The following is a 25,839-nucleotide window of genomic DNA, read 5'->3' as shown; positions in this document are numbered from 1 at the left end:
TAGGTACGTCCCACTCCCGCATCACGTGTCGTACTCTTCCCTCCCTCCCCGACCCTCAATCCTGATTCTTGCGGGCAGCTTATCGCGCGGGCTCTGCCGTAATTTTTCCACGTATATAACTATCTCTCCAGCTGGATAATTCCCCGGTCGTAAACACGTCCTGATTCGCCGAGGAGTCGCGCATTTAAAAGTAAAACGTGCGCGCGCGCGCGCGCATCCGTTTCGCTATCACGAACGTGGATACACATTGCACAAATCCGTTTGCCTACTTTTCCCTTAATAGAATTGCCAGAGGATTCGACATTAAAATTTCACGCGAATTGCGCGAGAGGCTCTCCCGCGTGTGAAATTTGGAAGGGAGAAATCAACTCTTGGATCTGCCACTGTTGCGCAATCGTTTTGTACAGAGATCTCGTCTTACGTTTACATACGCGACACACACGTATATGCGCTCATCGAATATACACGTCCTATTTTTAGAGATCGGAATTTGCAAAACTCTTTTATGCAAAACTGGTTTTATAATTACGTGACAGTCGCGCAGCTGCGAGGCACACACGTTGCGACATTCATAGAAGTCCTTGAACTTCATTTTATTAGATCTTCGTGATGCAACGCGATTCGCATAATCGACAACAGTTATAATATTAAATACGATTATCATAAATTAGCATACAACTTTTAACCCGTACACACATGCCGAAGTAGGTATTTCACCGTGATATACAATCAGAGATCAAGACTGAAGTTATAAACAATTTTCTCGATATTCCTGTTATAAGATACCGGAGATAAGATACCGGGAATTTGATCTCTTCATTTGTCACCTGTTAAATAAATTAACACAGCCAGCATGTAAAGTACACTTTTTTATATACAGCAGTATTGACATGGCAAAATAATATTCTTTTTTTCTTAACGCAATATTTTATCCCATATATTATTATTTTATCTCTAAAAATAATAATAATACTTCTAATCTCACGCAAAAATATTAAATTTGTAAGAAAAAAAACATATATGGCATTTTACTTTAATTTTAAAGAAATTTAGATTGCGATATCAACCGCAATGTTATATCTGAGGTATTAATTGTCTCATAAAAAAGCACAATTATTTCCATCGCCTAAATAGGAATGTAATCAGGCTAAATTTATAAACGAGATGTGTTGTACTTTCGTTATCTAGCGCTTTTGGAAGTCTGAAAATGTTCCTTCAAGCGAGAAATGGAAAATTTCTGTCGTCGCCACGAGTTCCAGAGAATTTCGTGCGTAGGATCCGTTCCTAAATAAAAATACAGCGTTGAAAGCAAAAGCAAAAGCAGAAGAGAAGATCAGATTCGTTGGTCGCATAGGGAGGGAAGTCAGTTGAGATCCAAACGGCCGTTAAATTAATAATTAACCGTCACCGAATCATTGACGTCACGTTGGACCGGGGTCACCTCTGTTATTTTCGCAAAATACGACTGAGCTGATGCGATGGCGCAGGGAGAGAAGGGATATGATAGGGGAAAGAGGGAGGACAGAGGAAAAACGACATCGTATCAACTGATTTGGCGAGGGACGGGCGGCAAGGAGAAAGGAAGCGAAAAGGGACGGGGCGCGCGAACGCGTGAGGGACAAGAAAAAGGAGGATAATAGAGGGAGAAACCCGAGGGGGTTTCGCCAGGAAACGCGGCGACCTTGCCGAGGTTAAGCAAACCCTTGATGGTTACGTCGACCAAGTTCGCGGCGGCTTCAAACGCGATTCAACTACCGGAGTACTCTCTCGGTCATCATCGTTGCAAGATCATGGGGCAGAACATTATCCTGTTAACGATGATGATAGAAATTTTCCGTTACTCGTTTCGCCGAAGCGGTAAAGAAACTCTTATCAGGCTTCCAAACGTGCCGAACAACAAAGGCGGAGAGTACTGCTTTCAAATTAGTTTGAATGGATTCCTGTTTATCGAAAAGCCGACGGAGACGGTATTATAACGAAGCGAGTTATCCTATATAGGTATTCATGTAGTTAGCTTTCAACTAACGTGAGATTATCTCTTGACGATTAAATTTGCAGTACGGTTTAACTATTAGGTACGCAGAGACGTGCGATTCAGTTAAATTACGTTTATTAGGAAAGCATACATCACTAGCGTAGCGATTACGCTACTTGGAGTAATTTCGCAAAATTATGTGCGTTCCTTGCGTTAAATAATTTATTATAATCGCGTAATGCAGACAAAAATTACTTCTAGTATTAACGACTTTTTGAATGTAAAAGAAAATAATCTCAAATGTTGAACAAATATAAATCTTATTTATATAGCAATTTGTGACGTTTCGAACTCCAAACAATTGTGACACCATATAAATATGTAACATATGTACAAAGAATAAATATGCAACATAAAATATATGCTGCACAGTGGAATGATAATTTATTTCGCGATTGCATAACGACTGGAAACGATTGGATCGCTCGGAGCGCAAAGTATCGAGACATCTCGAGGGCCCGTTAAGCCTCGCGCGACGAGAAAGTGTCGCGGATAAGTACGTTTGTATGTACGTGTCATCGACGAGCGCGAGCGGCGTAATTCGCGGGTAAATCTGTTCTTTATCCGCGCCGGCCGCGCGAGAGCACGATGAGAGCGCCGCGCTATTATAATTCTCCCATTTTCGTGCCATTAAGTAACTCCATTTATGCATAACAATGCAGCGTGCGTTTTACATTGGTACGGCGACAAAGCCACGTGTGAATTAATCGCGCGAACATCCGGAACATCGTTAACATCGCGCAATGCAACGCAACGAATGCGCTTTCGTCGTAAGCATCTCCACATTTCCCGCTCGGCGGATTGTTTCGTTGAGCATTATAATCGTTGAACGTTAAAACGCTAAAAGCTCTGCGCGCCACACCTTAAGACTTCGGCTTTAAAAGAGCCGAGTTCAATAATACGTATAATACTTAAGGAGCTTTGCCAGGATCGCACTTTCGACCTCTCGTTCCCTCACAAATCTTCTCCTTCTCTCTACATGCGCACGTAGAATCCCGTCACGTGAGTAGGAATGCACGTGAAGCTATGCGAAAGAATGATGATATGTTGAAAATTTATCAGCATCTATACTAGCAGAGTTTGGAATGTCATAAATATATAATATTACGTATAAATACAGTTTCGAAGTGAAGCACGGATTTTTTTTTAACGTCAATGATTGAAACTTAAAGACACAAAAATTAAATGTGGAGATTATAATCTTAATGTTCTAAGAATTTCAGTCGAAATTATACCTGTCTCGATTCACTTATCAGTAGATATAATATAATTCATTCATTAAGATAATTAATATTATTTATATCGGCGATAACTGAGTTTGATATTTGCGTATGATTAAAAAAAATTCTTTTGTATTATAGAGAGCTCTTAATATTTGATATTATTTAATATTTGATTTACGTAATCTCTCTAAATTAAAATCCCTTTTTTATATCTTAATATTGGATAAATGCCATCTTCAGCAAGATTTTGATGGGAGAATCTCATTAATCTTGCAACTATTTATATTTCAATATTAATAGCGTAAATCTGAGTAAAACATTACCATTATCTGCCTTGAATTAACTTTTTATTAAAATAAAATCGTACATGTGGTAAATAAACACGTATTATAGATAAGATTATTTATCGAATATTTTCATACCCATTATCTCGTTGTTCATTACATTGTAACTTACTTAAAAGATATAACATTATCGCGACCCGTATGATATTTCACCTTTGACTTCTGCTAATTGTAAGCCAGTTACTACCTAACGTCAACCCCGATACCTTATAAAATACGATTCTATAATGTCTACGTAAAAGAATCATCCTCGTACACAGCACAATATGGAGCAAGAGTCGCTTTTCAAAGCGTATAGAACATCGACTTTTCCTGATTTCATATTCTAGCAATTCAAATCGTTGATATTAATAATATGCAGTTTCATGAAATACCAGTTATACGTGCAATTACGGCTGCATTTGTCACACAGATTTTATATAGAGTAATCAGAAAGTGTAGCTCGCACGATTTATCGTTGTTGTTTCATGTTAACAAATAACATTACGATACCATTAACAACCTTTGGGCTGTTTGCTCTTTATCGAAAATATATAACCTCGGTATATCAGGTCAAATACGGCAACAATGTAATTAACGAACATTTAAACATTCATTAATTTTGAAAGATTGGTGATATTGTTGTTATTCACGAGCACGATTTTTCTCTCGGTCGTCTGCGCAAGTGATGCAAGCTATTTACGACTTCAGAAGTCTGGAATTGTAGACGATTAAGCATCGCGTGCAATTGTAGTAATTACATTATCTTTAATATTATTATGCATTATAAAAACTTTCTTATTGTTTGAGTATAATTTAAAAAATATTATGTATATTTTTTAACGAAACTATTCGAACGTCGTTGGATCGAAATGACAGGATTATTACTGAGCTATTTAATATTTTATTGTGTAAGTTTTTTAACTTCTATAAATAGCGTGCGAGCTGCGCGCGCGTCGCTCTTATATTATCTAATCGCATAAATACAAAAAATTGGAATTAATAATTTCTTGGTAAAAATTTGTCGTATTTTTTAAACTTTTTTTTTGCGTAAAGTATTTTAAATATTTCGAACTTGAGTGATTATCCGAAAAGCTTTCAAGTGAAAATCGGTTATCGCATGAGTCTCGCAAAAATTTAAGGTTTTTTAAATTTATGATTTTCGTGCCGAATACTCACGATGATACAGACCCATATATACATATCGATACAAAATATTTACGCTTTGTCTGCCGATTTTCACATTGTAGATATCTTTTTCTAAACATTGTTACGAAATATCGGAAAGAAAGGGTCAAAAGTTAACAACGGGATCAACATGTTTCTTTAATCTCTTATGCAGTTCTTCTAACGATTACGTTTCTCCAAAAATAGTCGCCGTGCATATTATATCAGGCCAACGCGGCTCAAGCGTGCAACGATATCGGCGCAGAATACGATTATCGCAAGTTGCAATTATCTCAGCGACATTGTGTGCTTGTTTTTTTTTTTTTTTTTATAAGTTCCTTGAATCCAATCACATTCGTCACGATATCTTTAAGGATATTTTTTATGAGCAATTACATCTTGAATTATTTTTTTGGATTAATTATATACGTCTCTCTACGATTAAACTCTTTCAAACGTTTGACTTGTCCAATTTACAAAACAATTTTAATATAATATCAAGTGCAAAAAAATATTCAAGAAACTATATGATCACTTAGAAGCAATTTTGGAAATAGAAAGATTAAGAAATCAGAAAACAACATAATGTGCATTATAGTGGAGTTAAATTTACAATTATTTTCAGTATAATAAATTTCAATTATAATGAATCTTTAAAACAAAAGATTTTAGTCAATTTTTTTCATATATAATTAAAAAATTGTCTCTAATTCGATCATTATAAATTATAACTAAAGTTGAGAGAAAAATAATAAAAAGCGCACAAGAGATCGGACTGTATGAAAAAAAATTAGGAGAAAAAGCAGATAAATGTAGGTTCTTTTGATCCAAGAATAGATTAAAATAGTTCACAAGATAGATTCTATGGTTCGCCTCGGAGCTGTTAAAACCGAGCTGAAGAAAATTACTCGACAACCAATTAACGAGTCTCCTCCTAGTATTAATAACGAGTCGAAGAGAAAGAAGGAGAGCGAGAGAGAGAATCCAGTTTGTAAGAGGGCAGCCTTGTACAACTTCATCGTCACCATCCCTTTTACGAGACGGAGTAGATGCATCTGACCGAGGTTGATCGGCGACCTTTCGGAGGAAAGGGAAGCCCATGATCGAACTCTCGCGCGAAGAGAGAGGTACGGCCAAGGACAGGAAACGGCGAGAGAGAAGGAGCGGTATCCGTATTCGAAGGATCAAGTGGCGTTTCTCGTTTCTGCGAGAACGGCGCGCGGCAGCGCGTATATTACCCAACCGGATAAATTTACATTCACGAAGCGCCTGGCTAACGACTGACGTCTGGCAAACAAACTATAAAATAAGCCGCAATTTTTTGCGGCCGAGCTCATTAGGTACACGCAAATTAATTTCACGATCAAGTCCGCGCGTGGAATAATACCCGCTCGCCCGATCGATGCACGTAGACAAAAGATTTTCACTTTTTATTGCTTAAATTGCTCCAATTATTGGAATAATTTCGGATGAAGAATTGAAAATGCACTGATCTGAGATTCATGTTTTTAAAATCGAGCGTTGTCCACGGTGTGAGATGTACCTTCAAGTTACTGCTGATTAAGTGCTATTTCCAATGGAAATAGCAATTAGTCAGCAGTAAAACTTTCAATTCGACGATAATTTTCTGTGATAACAAACGGCGGTATCGCGCATGAAAGATAGAACTTTATTCATTATACTGCAACTTATTACGTGATTAACGATAGTGCGAAATCATAAAGTTAGACCGGACTATGATCGGTAGATTAATATTTAATCTCGGCTAATATCTGTGATCTTTTAAGTACTATTATCTCTCTTCTTAGAGATTAACAGTACCCTAAGCTCTTCAGCGCTTCTCTATCTTTCCCTTTAAACAATTTCTTTAAGAAGTAGAAACTCCCAATCTGCTAAACAGATACGTGTAAAATATTCAAACGTAATGTTACGAGTAGAGCAAAGTAAGAATACAATTTCGACGAGTTTCTCTCCGGAAGTGTTACCTTATGAATTAAGAATACGCTGTAACATAAACCTCGAAAATGCGAGAGGGTGCTCGATTCCGCTTCGTTTTCACGTCGGATGGAATTTCGTGACAGACATAAATCCCGAAAATGCGAGAGGATACTTGATTCCGCTCTGTTTTCGCGTCGGATGGAATTCTGTGACAGACACCGAGAAGCTACAGTAAAAGGGTCTGTGGAACATTCCTGCGGATCATCGACCGCTTTTCGCTCATCACACATACACACGCTTCGGTATTTCTTCACAGTTGACACCTCCTCCGTTTCGGAGGGTCGTTCGACGTTCTGTGTGTGCACCGCGAGAAAACGCGTTCTCACGAGATAAGGTGACCCACTGACACACACGGAAATGTCGCTAATGTCTAAAATTATCATAGTGCGTCCTCCATCTGTTCCACGAGCCAATCCGTAAACGCAGTGGGCGAAAATCGTCGCGTGTCGGAATACTCCGACGCGCATCAACCTCCTATGTCGTTTGGTGTCACGTCTGCGTTAGGGACTTCGATCTTTAAAGTTAAAGCGGAAAGAGTGCCGGCCGATTATGAGTAAGTATCAAAGAATTCACGATAATCGGAACACACCATATACTCGTATACTTGAAAGATATCCGTTATTCATAAAAACGTGTCGTCTCGCTGAGAAAAAAACCTCGTCGAGACATGAAAAATCCCAATATAGAATTGATATAGTCACGATTGTATCACGTAATAAAGATTCTGCGAATTCGAAATCTTCATTGCATAATATTTCATGTGAAAAAAAACTCCCTGATGTAGACTTTTATTGACAATATTCAAATAGCCACATTACTTGGTATAGTCAATCGCGATTATAACTTCCCGAAAGAAACGCAAATATCGCGGCGTGAATCGTTAAACGCATAAAGTTCATTACTGCTACATTATTTGTCATTTAAATTATTATCTAACAATTTTCGCAGGACATACAAATTGACGACTGTAAATTACACAGTAGCTTGTGAATTTTTTTAAACATAGTTCTTAAACGACTTGGCAAGAAAGCATCAATGGAGAGAACTTCTAATTAAAATACTCGTGCGTCACTATTTATCCGATCAGCGCGATGTAAGAAACGGCCGCAAACATGTATATTTGATTATCGATTTAGCCCGAAGCCTCGTAGTTATCCGGAGGTCCAGTCTCTACGGTTGAAAACTTCAGCTTGCGTAACTGCGGCGCGGCGCACACAAGCGCATGAATGTTGTTGACGCATATGCGATTATCAGACTTCCGTCCAAGCGAGCTTGGCAATCGGTATCCAGAAAGAAAAAAACTGACGACTAGTCGTGGGCAATAAGTTTCGACGTGGCACAAAACAAACGTGGCGTAAAATAAATGTCGCAAGATTTATGCCGTTAAGAAACAATGTACGTATAATGTGTAAAGCATAATTTCTAACTAAAGGAGAGGGAGGGGAAAGAGAGAGAAAGAGAGAGAAAGAGAGAAAGGGAAAATTTGAATTCTTATCCGTATAATTTATGCAGAAAATTATCTCTTCGTAAAATGGACTGATTGTTATTTACTAGAAATCTTTTTCGAAGTAAAATTTACATTTAAATTCAACATTTGAATACAGTATTTCTGTGTTTTTTTTCCACCAGACGATGTCTAATATTCTTCCTGAAAGTTACGTAATATCATTTCAGTTTCTTCAAGTCAAAGCAACATTAATCATAGTAATTTTCACTGGAAGTCTTTCCAATATTCATCTTCAGGACTGCCAAAGGCATTCACAGTCACTCGTGCACTTTTTTTATAAGAAGAAGAAAGTTAAATATCTCTGTTTAATGATAACATATTTTGATAAAACGATTGATAATAATGTATTATTTTACAAAAATATGCATTGATCAAAGTGTGTTTCCTTTCATTCGAAATATTATCGTTATTATCGTTCCTCAATCAAGAAATAACGGGAATAATAAATTATTTCATGCAAATTTGTGTTGGAATCACGCACACATGTCTTCCTTCGGTTGCTTCCTTTTAAACGAACACGAGGCACGCACACGCGCGAATTGGTAATAGCCCAATTTTGCTGGTGGGGAGATGACTAATGGTGGAAACGTAACGTCGCAATAAAGCGACGCTGCGGCACCGAGGCGAGAGACACAAACGTGTTTCTGGCAACGAGGAAGTCCCGAAGTGAAACAATGGCACCCGGTGCACGTGCATCGTGGAATCTCTAAATGCAACAGGATGAAAGCTGGCTCAGAGACAAAAGCTACTTCCGTCCCCGAGACTTCTTTTGGTTTTTCTCTCTTTCTCTATATCTCTCTTGCTACTCGCTTCCCGTGTATCTCATGGTAGTCTGCCACCAGGAAACTTTCGGTAACAATCGAAGCACGGCGCCATTTTGCACGGTGCAACCTTCGCCGCGACCGTCTTGTAAAATACGTGCAAAAATCACCGCCGTCGCGCGAAATTGTGACGGCTTTATGGATCCTGCGAGACCCGTGCAATTTACTCCCCCCCCCCCCCCCAATTTATCCTGGCTATATAAGCGTAACCGAATTGTGCCGCGGCGCCAAGCGACGTGCCGAAATGTAAAATGCGTACAATTGCAAGGAACATTATGGGGTACGTCTAACATGATAACGGCGTTTCTTGTGCGCCGACATAATCTGCATATTTTGAATCGCTCGCGTTTATCGCGTTTGTTTTAGTTGCATAATTCGACGTCATGATAACGTGAACGACATGCAAAATGTATGTCAAATCCTTCTTAAAACAGTGATTTTTTATAAATTATCTAACTTTCTGCAATTATTATAGACTGGAATACAGAATGTATTACAGAATATATTTTTATAAATTAATATATTTATAAAACAAGTTAATCATTATTTATCAGTGATAATACACGTATCCCATAATTAGTTATTAAGTAAAGTAAACATTACGTGATCCAACAAATTGTGTAATATTATTATTGCATATTTGACGTAATATTATATAAATAGATATTTTATTTCATTTTACATTAAAAAAATTTTTTAATCGTATTTTCTAAACTTATATGTTTATTTCTAAATTAGTAGAATTATTATCTCATTGTTTGTCGGTATAACTGCGTCAAGTTATAAAGACGGTGAAGTATATTGCGCATTACGATTGAAAATGCACCTTAAAACGTAAAAGCAGTAATCAGTTAAGTTTCATTCAAACTACGAAGCGTAGCCGTAACAGAATCAGATTGCCTGCCCCGTAAACAACGTGTCAAAGTAAGACGACGTCTTGTTCCACTACCGTAAACACCTCCGTGAAAGGCGACTCCTTGAGTTTCATTTTGCTTGTCATCGTACGTGACGGGACGATTTCGATGTACGACCTCTGGTGCAACAGCCTCGATCTTCAACAAGTAGCACGATGCGCGTAATAAAAGATCGTGCGATTTTATTATGTCGAATGCTGCACTTTAACTTTTAACATATTGATACACGAATCAAATAACATCTTTTCAATGTAATCGAGACTGTGTACTTGTGTCAATAGATAAAGCTATGCAGAACAAAATTATGCGTTGTATTAACAGCATTAGTTAACAGCATTAAATTAACAAGATTATTTTCAATTAGATTTCTGTTAGCTAATACTGTTACTATAACATCATTTTTTTCCCGTATATATTTTTGAAAATATTGTCTATTGTCTATTATTTTCAGAATATTAAATATTATCATTTTGCAAATAATGTTTTACGTTGTTCAATAATAATTAACCAAAAAGTAACACAAAATTTTTTATAAAATTAATTGAATGAATAATAATTGTTTACAGAAAAATATATTTATAGAAACACTAGGCAATAAAAATTTGTACATATATGTTCACAGACTTTACCCCAACTTAGGCACGTAAAACATTCAATCACGCATTAACATATTGCAGTTAATTATAATCTTGTAATTTTCGTCAAGAAGTAATTACGGGCATGCAGAAACCCGTTATTGGCGAAGCCGATTGAAAACAATTGAGGCAACTTACGAAATCATTTGTATTCGACAAACACGCGGTCGGGAAACTGTAATGTAAATTCACAACAGCTGCTCCGTAAATATGTTTATAAATACAAAAGTTTCGGAATTCTTGATTGGACATAAAATATATAATACCACATTTCAAAATAGATGTTAGGTATCTCAGAAATACGTATGCCGTTGCACTAAACTCGTCGACACAAGTCTCCTCGTTCTAAGAGCATGCATTATTTTTACTGATAAATATTTACTGATACATATAGTTGTAGAAGAGTGACGCAGTCGAGTCAATCACGCACAACGCTTCGCAACAATTTATCATAAGTACACGTTGTTCTCTTATCGGAGCCGCAGGAAAGAAAGAAAAAACTCGTTCGTAACTCACTCACGGGCCGTGCCTGCTGTCCATTAGTCCGAAATGGCTAAATAAACGAACAGTAACGTCGCCAAAAATGGAGCTAACTAAAGCCGATCGGAATTAAAACACTCCGGGAGCTCAACCTAATTAGCTCCGGTGATCATTACGACGTAGCAACGTTGCACAAAAGCTATCGGAGACTTACGTGAATGCACGTCCTCCGTCCTCGGCGCGGCACGCGAACTCGCCGGTTTGTCGGCGATACGAGTTGCGCGAGATACCGTCGGGAATCGGAATCCCACGAACGACAACGATTTGTCCATTAGCATAGCTTCGCGTCGTTATCAATTTGTCGATCGATCGTGCACTCGAAATCGCACGCTCGCGACCCATTTCTACTGTGATATATTTTTTTTTATTTCGACCATTACGTCGCGCGACCTATGTTCTATAGCCTTTAGCGGCGGTATAGCGACTCTACATGCGAAACTTCTCCGTTCAATACGTGAGAGAGAGGCTTCTCTCTATCCTTGAAACAGTTTAAACTTTTTTTTTCAATGCAAATTGTATCAGAACAACGTGCGAACTTGCGGAGATTCGGAATAGAATAAGTTGAAATTTGCGGGATTTTCGGATTAACGTGGCGCCGTTCGTAAGATTATAAAAATACATTTACATAACAAAAAGATTCATAAGCTAAAAATTTTATATTTGTATTATATTTCATATTTTTATGTAGTTACATATTCCGATAATTACGTAAAATAAAGATGTATTCACTTCTGTTAATAAATGATAACGCTTTTATTTGAGCATTTCTTCATTATACTACCTTACTGACAATGTACGTACATTTCTTAGGGCGGGAGGGGCGGCAAACGAGGAAAAAAACCCTTAGTTTTTACGTGGCTCGATTGAATGACATTAATGACAACATATCGAGTATATAGCATCACCAGTCGAGTCATGACAAACCACGTTACGAGCGCTTATGCAACCGACCGCGAATCTTGATAATAGCCTGTACACAGGCCGATACGAATATAATTGCTCAATTATCTCGAACAAAACTCTCTTACATTATTTGCATTGCAGCATGACTTTGTTACGTGCGCGACTCTCTCATTCATAACGATATCGATTCCACGGAGCGTCGAGCAAACGTTGAAAATTAACAGAGGACAGTGAAACATGTATATTACGTTAATTCCCCGCGTTCGCGAAATCATTAGGTATTCGCGGCGTGAACTAACGCTCGATTTTGTTCGCGAACGAGGCAGCGTGCCAAAGGCGTAATCGCACGAGGAGGTAAACACCGAGAGCGTCAAGCGGCGAGAGAATTTCGCGAGGACGAGCGCGACGGCATGGCAGCGGCACGTCGCTCCTTCTGTCATCGCTGTCATTATTGTCATTAATGCCATCCTGGGAAAGAATGCCATGGAAGATTGATTCGCGCGGCAAGAGAGCGCCGGCGGAGCGTCTTCTGCAAATGCCTTGGCTATTCTAAATACCAGAAAAAGGTCACGTTCGCGGTAAGCATCGGGTTCTGGCGCTTGGCGCGCAGCCCCGTAATACCTACTGCAACATTGTCGGTCAGATAAACTAGGCTCGTACTTTCACGCGATGAGCGCTCGAATGCGCGCGCGCGCGCGCGCGAGCCGGTCTTTTTCCCGCCTCGCACACAGATTTCGCTCTCAAACGAAACAAAGAAAGCGAACGTTATAGCAACCAGGAAGTGGATCTCCCCTTCGCCTCGCGGCGACGGCGGCGGCTCCACTCGCTTCGCTTTCGATATTAAGAGAGAAAGAGACTTGATAATTTCATTTGACACACGAGGATACGATATGTATGTGAATGTTAATCCTTAATCCTGCTACGGTGATCTTTTATTATGCAACTATTGCGTCGAATCGACATGACTTTTGATTTGTAACGGTATCTCGAAGATCAAAATCTATAATTGAAATCGTGTAACTGAGAAATTTTATTTACTCAATTTTATATATAGAAAGTTCAATTATATTTCATATAATATATTATTATATAAAATAAATGATTTTATTTTCATCAGGATATCGACACATTAAAACTAAAAGATTAAACACTTAAAAGAATTTTCTTTCTTTCAAGATTAAAAAGAACAAATGCGTTTCTGTTCGCGCGCTGTTATTGACATGGTTCGTTTTTAAAAAAATGTTGTGAATTTGATTCGAGTTTTTGAATGGGAGGTAAATATCGCGAATCTGGAAGTAAGAGAATATAATGCCGCACGTTCCAGAGCGTGCTACAATGGTACATTGTGACTGACTGCCTATAATCCTCTTTTATTCGCATTCCGCACTGTTTCAAACGCAATTCTTCCTAGCTGCTTAGAATTATCATTAAAAAGAAGTGTAATTCGACATTTTATGCGACGCATTAAAAGCATATCAAAGAGAGAAATAACGAGTAGAAAATACAGAATGGAAAATACTGAGATTATTCAAAAAGTTAAAAATTCCGCGAGACCAAACAATAATGAGTATGACAAAAGGTTTTTTTTAACTTATTTGTAACGTTTTTTAATGCCATGCATGTGTTACATCTGACCTCTTTTTTAAATCATAAATTTAATTATACTTTAATAAATTGTTAGGAGATATTTAAGTAATAAAAACCAGTGCAATGATAATGGTAATAAATGACTTAATAATTATATATGTTGATGCTTAATTTTGATCGGACAATAGTTCGAAGGCCAAGTTCCCTTAGTCCAAGTTTACATTTCATTGGTATAAAAAAGACACGATTATAATTGACAGATTTTAGTGGTTCAATATTTGCTCACCGATCGCGGTATTTAAAAACAATTTTTTTGTAATTGCGTAACAAACGCGCTTGTGATGCTTGTAATGACCGACTTATATCTGGTTCAATAGACCCCTATCATTTTTTATAACGTTCCCTCATAAAGCTTCGGAATTTTCTCGATTTTACTTTTCGTTTGTTCTTACGCTACGAGCTGACGTTTGATTGCCAACAGAAACAATCCAATGCGAGTGAATGTTCCTGTGGAGCCAATCGCGGGTCGTGCCTGCGTGAAATATCTCCGGCTCTATCGGCGAGAAAGATACGGGACATAAAACTAACGCGAGATCCGAGCGCGCGTTCGCCATTTCCATATAATCCGATATAATAAAATCGATCCCGACTGGTTTTATAAAATCGTTTCATAAACCACGATTGTAAAATTGTAGACGTTGAAAAAGCGAGAAACAATTATTTATGATTAGACGGAATTAAGAAACATCAACAACTTACTTAATACTTTCACTGCCGTTTAACGTTTGCACAACGACTGTTTTTGTCACCGGTGATACGTTGCAAGCGTGAAAGCGTTAAATAATATCACGATGCCATTTTCACGCTTCCAAAAATGTTTAACGCGGAATGTATCGTTCATGTTGACAAATGTTGAAATGCTTGCGTAGAACAGGATTTTTTAATTAATCGCCGCTGTTTCATTTAAATGTGTTAACATTCTATAAATTTGCCAAGTTACGTAATATGCATAAATATATACATGTATTTATAACTTTAGATAAATAACACGGAGTAATTATGTCAATGAGAATTCAATAACAGTGTCCTTGTGGAATAAAATTCTGTGTATTATACATTTTAAATTTATACATGTAATATTAATTTACATTAAATTTGTAAATTTAATTCGTGCATTAAATTTGTGGTGTTTTTCCAGCAAAAAAAAATATAAAGAATCGAATAAGCGGCATCGAGCAGTCGAAACAAATCGGATCTGCTCGTTAACGTTACATTTATCACCGACGATCATGTAATAATTTTCGAGAGATTTGACATTTACGTTGTATCCTCGCGAGAGGTTAATAGCTTCTCTCGGGACTCGTTGACTCGTAAGAGTAGTTAATGAGTGGCGTGCACGCAGAGTCAACACTCGATGAGTAGGTGCGTTTCACCTGCGAATGAGAGTGCGAAGTGTAGAACAATGTCGTCCGTCGTGTCGAAACGGTATTTTCTCACGTTAAGCCACGATGGGTTTTATAAAGGCGTCGCGAATTTGTCGTCAAGCTTGTAGATTAGTTCTCTCCTTACGGGGATCGAGTAAAGGAAAAACAGAGTATCACGATAAAGCCCGCGCCGCGGACGGACAGAGTCAGCGCATCCATGACGTTTTACGCAACCACGCGATGCCACGCCGGCATTTAATTATCGCACTCGCGATTAATCATCGGCGCTGTTATCGAAATCTAACTTTACGGTCTATGAGTTGCGGAGATTTTTCAATAATGCATGAAGACAATGTTAACGCAGCAGTTATAGCGCCAATTCGCGCCATGTCAGTATGAATAAACTCGTTTTATATAACCCGACGAGGATCACTTTTCGCGACGGACACTCGCGCTGCATAATGGACGTAATCGCGTATCTATAATAGGCAACGCGCCGACTTATTTGCGGACGCGCGCGAGCGGGGTTCCGCCTACAAATCCGCTCGAAAACGATACGGGGGAAAGAGGTTTTATCACTTGGCCGCGTCCCGTGGTCCATTTCTTCGCGCCTATCTCCGTCGCCATTTATTTATTATCATCACGGTCGCCACACTGCGAGCTGAGATTATACGGTTGCGGCGCTGCGCGATACTCCGTACAGCACCAAAGAAACAAGGGTTTGGAGCGGATAAATATAGCCCTCCGATAGCTCTTCATGCATAAGGTACAATGGGATGTAAGAACGTGAGTGAGAAACCTGATAAAGAATCCGACCACATCAAAAGACATATCGGTGCGCAACCCGCGTATATATTTGTATGTACACCTCTTGTATTTTATTTCAATGCGTGACGTCGAAACGTATTTCCACGCCATTCGATATAAATAGAATCATTCTACTTACTTTTATTCGATTATTTTACCAATATATATACTTGCCATATACAAAATAAATTGCATAAAAAGAATAATACGCTCCCGAATTTGACAATTAATTTGGCGATAATTTCAGCTCAGAAAATTGTAAACACTTTTTTCAGTCTTCCGCGTATATGCTACTATATCTTATTCGAGGAGATTCTATTTCGGAGGCAACGGCAAAAGATACGTCAAGTTTTTTATCGCACTTCAGATAAGAGCCGATATTCTTTGTTCCTAGAGTTCTCACTCGATCGCGCTTAAGCAATGAGCGAGAGTGAAAATGGATCTCGGCGATTCGACGTTCTCCGAGCGTCCGAGCTGTTGAGAACGCGCGAATCATTGCACTCTCACCGCCTCGCGATACGAATTCAATCGCTACGTTTGTAACGAGCAAATAAATAGGCAATGGATATCCGTACAATAGAATTGAATCCGTATAGGCAAAGAAAGGAGCCCGTATAGCGTTCTTTAAAATTTTCGATACATATAAAGCAATGTATATTCTTATTACGTATGCTAAATACAAGTAAAAATGTGAAACAGAGCACGAGATCTCTCCTTCCCCATAAGCTTCTCAAACGGAACATTGTCATTTAAAATAGGTGATTCTTTCCAGATGTTACAGCATTTTGTTGTTACGTTTGCAGTTACGTTTGATACTACAACGAATGTTTATTTTTCAGCTCCATTAAGATTGGCAAGACGCGGATCATTAATTAAACATTTATACGCTAACTTTTGATGAGTCTAATGTGAATGACACAATGCCCAATTAACGTATTATCAGTATTACTAAATAGTTCTGCAATATTTTTGCAAACAATTTTTCAGCTAAAATTTTCCTCACAATGCATACGTACACGGTAAAAAATAATGTAAATAGATAACAGCATTAGTGTAATTGGAAATAATCTTGTTAATTTAATATTTTTGTTTTAATAAAACAAATAATTGTTTCATTAATATTGTTATTGTATTAACGGGATTTCCAATTAGATGTAATGCAATATTATTTTTTTCCGTGTATATTCAAAGATTTATATCTTTGCTTTTAACAGTATCTGTTAATTTTCAAGCTTTTTGCTTACAAAAATCGCATGTAGGATTAACCGATAAAACGTGAGTAAAGATAACAAAACTGATAAATCCATCATATAACGATCAGTGCATTCCCGTGTATATAGATTAAATCTTTATAGGTTTAATTTAAGCAAGAGTGACCGACCTTTGATCTATGAAACAGATGACCGAGACAGGTATCATCAAATGCCTGACAACATCGTTGAGGAAGTTCAGCTCGAGTCGACGTCACGCCGATAAACCGGACACTGACAAATGGAGCTCCGCTGCACATGTATAATAAAAAGATCGCGCCGATCAGTGTGTTACAAAAATAGCACTGATAAGAACGACATCATTGTTTTACGTCCGTTGTTGACGTCAAAAACTCATATAACTACGATAAACGAACGAATTACATATATGATATTCAATATCAAAATGTATAATACAGGAATTATATCGAACCGAAGTACAAAATAAAAGGCAAGCTTATTAATTGACTTTATATAAACGTGTTGGCTACGCTCTTCGCTGAGCAGAAGTTTACACGCCATTTCTGAGGCTCTACGGAAAAGTCGATTCAGTGAAAAGTTAATTTTCGGAGTAACCCAGTCTCAGGGAAAGGCTTTTTCGTCTAATCGGACGTTCGCGTTACGCGTATCGCATTCCTTTCGCATTCCGAGTCGCGCGACTTTCACGATGAGCGACCATAGATCGGCGTCGCCATCCGCGGGTAGTACGACCTCGCGGATCCACCGATGTGGGACACCTCGATAAGAATATACGCGGAGGGCCTTGACAGAGACGCGACCGCTCCTCCTACGAGTGGCCAAGAGAGAACGCGATCTCTGGGCTCGGCGTCTTTCCGCGCGGTCGGCCGCCTGCCCTGGCTCGGCCCGATCGAAACGAATTTCCCAGACGCTCGAGCGGTCTCGCGCGCGGATTTCAACAGCGAGGGGAACGCGCTGCAATCGTGCGCGCGCGCGCGCGCTTCGTGACGCAACCCGCGACGCTTGCGAAATAACCGTAAAATAGATGCAGAAAGGGACAGTAACACTTTAACGACGCGCCGCGCAAGCAGGTGAGAGCGCGAACCCCGCTTGATCCGTCGAGGAATTTCTGTTCATCTCGGCGGGAAAGAGGCGCGGGGCTCTCTTCTCGGACCGCAACGTGATTTTAAACAATTCCCGGCGAATTCAAAGGGAATCTGTTCTCGGAGGAAATTTTTCAGAGTTAATTATGCGAACGCTTAAGCGTGTGAAAAGATTTCGTAAAATTAGGTTTCTATTTTACGTTATAGTTTTTCATTTTATTTTAATAACTGAAAGAAGACGCAAAGTAAAGCTAATATCTGTTGCTTACGTTTTATGGATTCAAAAGAAAAATAGATAAAGCCTTCCGTCACGTCGCACGACGAGAGAAAAATAACGCGGACAGAGCGGGAAGAGGAAGAGAAAAAAACTACGCGACCGAGGAGAAAACGCAGCATGCGAAGTAACGCTCACGCACTCGATTTGCCAATCATAACGAGATCGGTTATTGCTCAGTGCTAGTACGAGCGTTTCCACGTGCATACCACGTCCTGGTACGTGCCGGCAAACCTTGAAAACCAGCCACACGTTCCTTTTGCAGGGCTAAACCGGAGCGTTCTCGGCATTTAAAGCGCGGTGACGTCGAGAGAACGAAGCGGACTGTGATCGGCGAAACCGTCGCTCGGCGCGGCGGTTCGCGCGGCGACGTTTATCGATCAGCTCGCAACGCTCCACTTCTCTGCGAATCTTACAGCGAAGCTACGAACCGCCGCGCACCGGCCGTACAAAAGGCTACGAAGACTGTTAAACGAGCACGACTTCTATGACTTCTACATTCAACATCTAAGTTCTGCGTAGTATACATTTTTGCCGACTTCCTATTCACGATTGATAAATTTTATTTAAATGCAGATATATCTGGGGAAATCGTTGCGTCTTTAACTTAGGGTTGTACTTCAAATTGGTTATCTCGGGTTATATGAGCCGATTGGTGAATTTCAAGTAGCTCTTAATTTCATGTATTATACCTTACGCAATATCGCGTTATAATATGTAATTTCGCGGGATTTATTACGTTACACATATGTATATTATGTATTACACCCTTTAACGCACGCCAACATTTCGCTACGGCGGACACCGTAATAATACGCTATGAGTAGTGGCACGCTGTGTTTATATTAATAAATTTCATATTACACATATCCGGACGTATATGTATAATCGAGTATCCTTCGTTGAAGTCAATAGTAAAAAAGTTGTAGAAAAGTTGTAGAAAAGTTAATAGGAATATCTGTACATTATCAGTAATAACACTTTAAAAATTTTGTAATTATAATATCTTGATAACTTGAACCGCCATATTACGCCATATTTTTGTATATTTAAAAATTGCTCGAAACAATATAACTTTAATACTCGCCCGCAATTCTTATTGCCGTCAAGGCAAAGTCGATTTCAAGCTTCGCAAAAGAACATTCTTACTTCTGCCTTTCCATATAATTCTGGAGCTGGCTTCCACCGACCGTACCACGCTGCACGCTCCAATTCTGCGTTACGGAAAGGAAAAGAGGAAAAAAAGAAGAAATGCATAAATGCGAGGAGGAGACATGTTTTACACGCGTGAGACACGTGATCGTCGTCGATGGCGAAATCGTGACGGTTAAAGAAAAATAACTGGGCATCAAGGCCGGGTAGAGAGTTGATCGAGAAAGAAGATATAAGATGGAAGGCGCGAAGTGACAGGAGCGGAACGGAGAGAGAGAGAGAGAAAGAGAGAGAGAGAAAGAGAGAGAGAGAAAGAGAGAGAGGAAGAGAGGGAGCAAAGGAGAAAATATATTTGCGGTAACGCAATTCAGCCTGACCACTTTCGGGGCCGTTTTTCGCCACGCCCGACATTCGCCGGCCTCTAATTGGCCGCACGACGAAGTCAGATCGCCCGAGGTAAAGTCTTTCGCCCGCCGTATTTAGACGAACATTAATTATGCACTTTTACCTTAGACGGCCGTCACCTGTTTCGAACGCCCGTGCACACGCACGGCTTTACGTCTTACTTCAACGCGGGCGCTCTAAATATACAGGGTGTCTCGGACCATAGAGCGTTGCATTGCAGATTTGGAGACGGAAAGACTCAACAGTGAATCGCCGATTGTGCAAATTTTAAATAAGCGTAAATTTCTGTCGAGTTAAATTGACGTTTGTTGACGCATTTATGCAAATTTATGCAAATGTCATCAGTTTTCTCAAATTAAATTCATTTCAGGCAACGAACCATAATTATCTTTATATCTTTTCCATTTCATTATAAGATATAATCTACAGGGTAGGAGAAATTAAGATATTTTCTTTCAACAAACGACCTTCGCCAACTTGATTTACCAGTTTTGAACACCTTTCGATTAAGTAGTTACTATTTAACCTCGACATTTTGGAATCATTCCAAGAATCTATCGTAACAAAATTATACGATGATGTAGATATGAGCCACTCATATGAGTACACACAGACTCATCGAGTGTACAAGTATAACGAGATGAAACATCGAAAGACAATAGTTCGAAAAGCCTATAGCTTTCTACCGCTCCTGAAGATTGATTTCCGCTATGTTCGCTACAGCCGAAGTGAAAATGTCTGCCGGAACTGATCGCGAAAGCCATGTATTTGCTCTCAATTGGCATGACTACAATTGCTATAGCTAATTTTCTCTCAAGCTTTATTAACGTGAACAATCCGTGAAAGATACTAATAGTATCTCGCTGGTATACATCACGATTATATACGCATTGATCGAATAGAATTATATTAAAATGTGAATCTAATTACGGTAAAAAAAATTGCCTTTCAGTAAAAAAAAGACTACAACTGCTTCTTGGCAGTCAGAAAAGGCAGTCAGGATCTTTTAACAGCGGAGTAAGCTAACAAGTAAAATAAATAAAATAGACGAGATTTGAAATCAACGCTTACGCTAGAAAATATTCAAACTAAACTTCATCAGAAAAGACTTGGAAAGAATAAAATCTTTTGAAGGATATAATATTGAATATCACGATATTCTATTTCGCATTTGATCCTAAGGATCGCGTGTTGCATGATTAATTAATGCCATACCATGAATGTTAATTATGGTGAGACGCAATTTGCGTGCATGAATGCTTCTATATCTTGAGTAGAGTTTGGATCGCACGCGACGTATAGATAAGGAATTTAGCTGTAAATGCCAAGTAAAATAAAGATTATGTAGAAGCATATAATATTTATACCAAGATTACGCCAATTATCGTAAAAATATTATCGTAATAACATAAACGGTTAAAGGTCTATTATAAAATTAGACGGTTGGTTAAACATCGTCCGTCATAAACCTCTCGATAAAAAATCTCGCGCGCGCGAATATTTATCAGCAAAAATTATACTCGATGTCAACAGCAATATTCTTCATAATTATTTTATAACTACGCTAGGCGGTACTTAATAACCGCATTTATATTGCGTAACAAACGATTCTAACTTTAGTTCTTCAGTTAATGGCGCAGAAAATAATTCGAATATAAAGACTATAATCTTTTCCGATAAGACGTACGTTACGTATCATATAATATACGTTTATATATCTCTATATCATAATGAATATTTTCATAGATGGAAACTTAATTGGGTCAGTTAATTTAATTAATGATCAATTAAACATCGTAAACGTTCAAACTAGTTAAGGCCAATAAAATTAATAACAGAACGTCACTGTTATTATTTTATTAATCTGCATATATTATATCAACTCAAGGTTTTGGCACAATTTGTGAAAGTATTTTGTTCGAACCGGATACGGCGACGCCTTGTTTTATTCGAGTAACGCATGGAGGCAATCATCCTGTTGGTGCACTAAGAAGAGAAGATCAGAAAATAAAGTTTTGAGTGATAAAAAATAACAAGGGACACGACAGGCGGAGCAACGGATATAAAACAGATATAAAACAAGAAGGCGTGGTTGACCGAATAGTGGTTCGCAAAGGAGCGAACAAAAAGCCAACGGGAACGAATGAGAATGTGTGGCGATACCACACTTTGTGCGAATAATGAAAGAAAATAAATATCGACAAAATATATGCGTAATGATACTCGTATCCGCACTTGACCCAATGGACAGCGAACGCGTGATATTCGACCATGGAAAATAAAAGGGAGATCGTCGCAGATGTGACGCATTAAACGCCGTGTAACATCGCGGGAATGAAAGAAAAACGTTGCGATCGTAAACAAGAAGCGTGCAAGGTGTACGCCTTATTCCATTAATAACATTCGATCGCGGGCAAGATAAAGAAAATGCCGCAATGCGCGACATTGTATGCCCGGCGAGTAATGCATCAAAACGGACGTCGATAGGTGCCATGATAAATATGCGCGTGTTGCTCCGGGACAATCGCCAGAGATCGATCTTCCGTCCACTTGGAATTGACAATCTCCCATAAACAAAAATTTAATTGACATTTTCACCATTTCTGAATGTGCAATCTTAAATAGCTCGGTAATTAAGCTTTAGGTGAAAAATCTGTGAGAACAGGCTTCGGAGGTAATAAATCAACGTTAAGCTGTTCAACCGTCCTTTGCCTGAAGAGGCAAAAAGAGGCCGTTCTGCAAAAATGCGTCGGTCAACGTAACTTGAGCGCGGTGCACTCGCACCGATAAAACACTCGACTCGTATACGTGAGAATGAGAAGACGCGAACCAGTTTATACGAAGTCATGCGAAATCAAGGAAAAAGAAACATGAGAGCGCGCGAGAGTGACGAAAGAAGAATGCAAAATTAGGCAACGCGTTCGATTTGCAAATGCACGCGGCAAAACGTGTCGTTGCTCAATACGAATATTGATAATTATTTCATAATATTTTCCATTATTTATAATATTTCGTAATATTATTTTATTATCCGCATCGTAATTCTTAAAGTAATAAATAAAGAAAATAAAGAAGAATATTCCGTTGTAATAAATTCTGGTAACGTACGTGTATCCTTTATTTACTTTTACTTCTGATTCTCTCCTACTAAATATAAAAGTGCGTATATTTAAAACTACGAGTGCTTATTGCGTTTATTTGCCATCGTAATTTGGCAATGACGGCGAATAACGGAATAATTTTTCATAATGCCGAAGGGCGCACTTGACTCGTCGCCGCCCACATTGTATAGCGATTACGAACGATAAGGAGGAAGAAGAAAGATAGAAGAACGGCGAGGGAAGATGATCAGGGAAGAAGAAAGAGAGAACGGTGGGCGGGAGGATATTACGCTTTCACGATGGAACGCATGTAAGTGTACATTTTAATGTCAAGGAAGACGTGCGCACGCGCGCCCGTTTTGCAACAATGCGAACGTGGGCTTACCACGGTAAATACACAGTAGCGAATACGTCTTACTCACAACGCACGCTGAAACGACCTAGAAAGAATTAACCCTTTATAACCGCGTCGTTCTATATCTCATCCTACTTTCGTCGAAGTCGCCAGCTCGGCGGTCTCGTTCATTGTATCTTGTATCTTAATATAATGTCCGACATGTAAGTAATTAATGCAACAGAGTCAATTTGATTCGGTTAATTAAAATACCGTTTTTGTTTCTGGCAAACCGAGTTCTCAGTTTCGAAGATATATTACGTGTTTTGCTAGACTTTCCGGTTAGTTCGCGTTTAAACAGGAATTTAATGTGCGCATATTGAATGCGCGGAGTAATCTTAAGAATTTAAAATAATTCGGTTTACAGTTTACAGTTATGTTACACACATAGCTATCTAAATTTGCAAAATTCGAATCCAACGAGGTCACGTATGAATTTTCATCAGGCTACGCATTTACTATAACCGTCTCCTTACTCAACGACCGCTCAATCATACGAATTCCGAAACTTGACCTTCAACAAGCCGAACGATATCTCGTGTACAAGTTGTTTGGAATTATCGAAATAAAAGGTAAACACAAGGGGAAACGATCAAAGACGACAGGATTATGTGTCGAAATTAATACTTGCGACTGGAATGTCTGCGAATTCCCGGGACTTGTCCAATTAATAATCCACGCGACACGATAAAATTTTATTAAAGGCAATAAATCTTAATAGGGGTATTCAAATAAGTTAGAGTTTAACGGTTTGACAGGTTATGTCGGGTTAAAGTCGGGTAAAAAGTTAATTTTTACACTTCTAACCCAAAAATTAATGTGATAGGTTAATGAGTCACTTATGTATTTTGCATAACCTTAAAGAGTAACGCGCCCAAAGTTAATTAATTAACTTTTTACTCGATTTTAACCCGACATAACCTGTCAAACCGTTAAACTTTAACTTATTTGAATACCCCTAATATATCAGCCCAACTTTACTTAACGTTTTCTTTCCCACATTAAGATTCGGCCATGTCCCTCCAACGTTAAATCAATTTCGATTTTAATAGGTATTTCATTCACCTTGTGAAAGAGATTGTTGGAATATTTGCTTATTAACTTACAGTGGCGCATATTCGCGCGGATTCAAATATGGGACGAAGGTATTCGCGAGGATAATAAAAGCGATGACATCCAGTCACGGGGAATCGGCAATCGGCACATGTTGCAAATAGAGCCGTTGCACAATCGCAGATCGCGGCTGATATTTTCGAGAAACATAACTTATTACGCCTACGTCAATATACAGCCGCGCGGCGCGGCGCGGCGTAGCAACAAATGACCCGCTTGATCAAACGGACATCTCGTACCATTGTTTGGCGTAATATAATCGGCCGTTCTGGAACACTCGCCGTGAGCATTGTCGCCTGCCGCGTCGGATTTATTAAGCTTAATATGCAGGAGAAAGGTTATGCGCGCCGGCGCATGGCTGATCTATTAATAATGATGAATAACGGGTGTTGGAATTATGAATAAGAGAAACGCGGGGAAGATGCTGCGGCTACTACTGAATCTCGGTCGCGAACGAGACGTGAAATGATATGTGTAAAAAAGACGATACATAAAGGCGCCCCAGATTTCCCTTTCTCTTCTTCTTTAACCGAAATCCGATCTGGATTTGTATTCGATTTTAATAAAACTTTAATGTTTTCATAATTAGCTATTTTAGACAACTGAAAAAAACGTAGTATATTGCATTGTCAGCAATCTTGTAAATTACCGTCACGTATCACGTTTAATCGTCACGCATTAGTTACAAAAACACCGATAAATTCGAGTGCAAAGTACGTTTCGAAAGTTCGAAGTTCGATTAGTGATTAAGCGGATGGCACCGCGAGGAAACGCGGCGCGCCAGCCCGCCGCGATTTCCTCGAGATTTTAACGTCGATTTATAAAAACGCAAGTTCCGCGCGTGGATGCGCGCGGCTGGCGGAAAATTGACGGGCCGATAAAAACGACATGCCGCGAATGTAACGTCGAATTACGCGAATTTACTGCATAAGTGTAGGAATAAATACCGTCAGCGTCGTCACGCGGAGATACACCAGTCGTAAAGTTGTCCATCTTGGAAAATATTGGCAGACCTCTTGACCTTTCCGCGAATAAAGCGACGATTGCGCGACAGGTTTCAACGCGATTTCGGTGCGAAACTTCGGAAGAAAGTCGTCGCTTCTCGCTTCGTGACATATCGGCCGATTCTCTTTCGGGATTTTTACGGGTTGTGTCTTCTGCGTTGATGGAGATGCGACACAAATCGCGCGCAAGATTCTATACTC

The 25,839-nt window shown here is 39.0% G+C and overlaps 1 protein-coding gene across 3 annotated transcripts in view; it reads right to left on the bottom strand.

The window, feature by feature from the left end:
• LOC112462828 (putative nucleotidyltransferase FAM46C) overlaps positions 1–25,839 on the bottom strand; it is a 108,929-nt gene that overhangs the window by 21,001 nt on the left and 62,089 nt on the right. Inside the window, exon 2 of one of the 3 annotated variants that reach the window (XM_025028880.1) lies at positions 17,266–17,386. The exons of the other annotated variants lie outside the window; for them this stretch is intronic. The gene's annotated coding sequence lies outside the window, so the exon portion shown is untranslated. The remainder of the gene's footprint in view (positions 1–17,265; positions 17,387–25,839) is intronic. 3 annotated transcript variants of the gene reach the window in all.

The sequence above is a fragment of the Temnothorax curvispinosus genome, unplaced genomic scaffold, assembly GCF_003070985.1.
Source record: "Temnothorax curvispinosus isolate PA1 unplaced genomic scaffold, ASM307098v1 QBEX01012806.1, whole genome shotgun sequence".
NCBI lineage: Eukaryota > Metazoa > Arthropoda > Insecta > Hymenoptera > Formicidae > Temnothorax > Temnothorax curvispinosus.
This window is presented reverse-complemented; position numbering and strand designations above follow the sequence as displayed.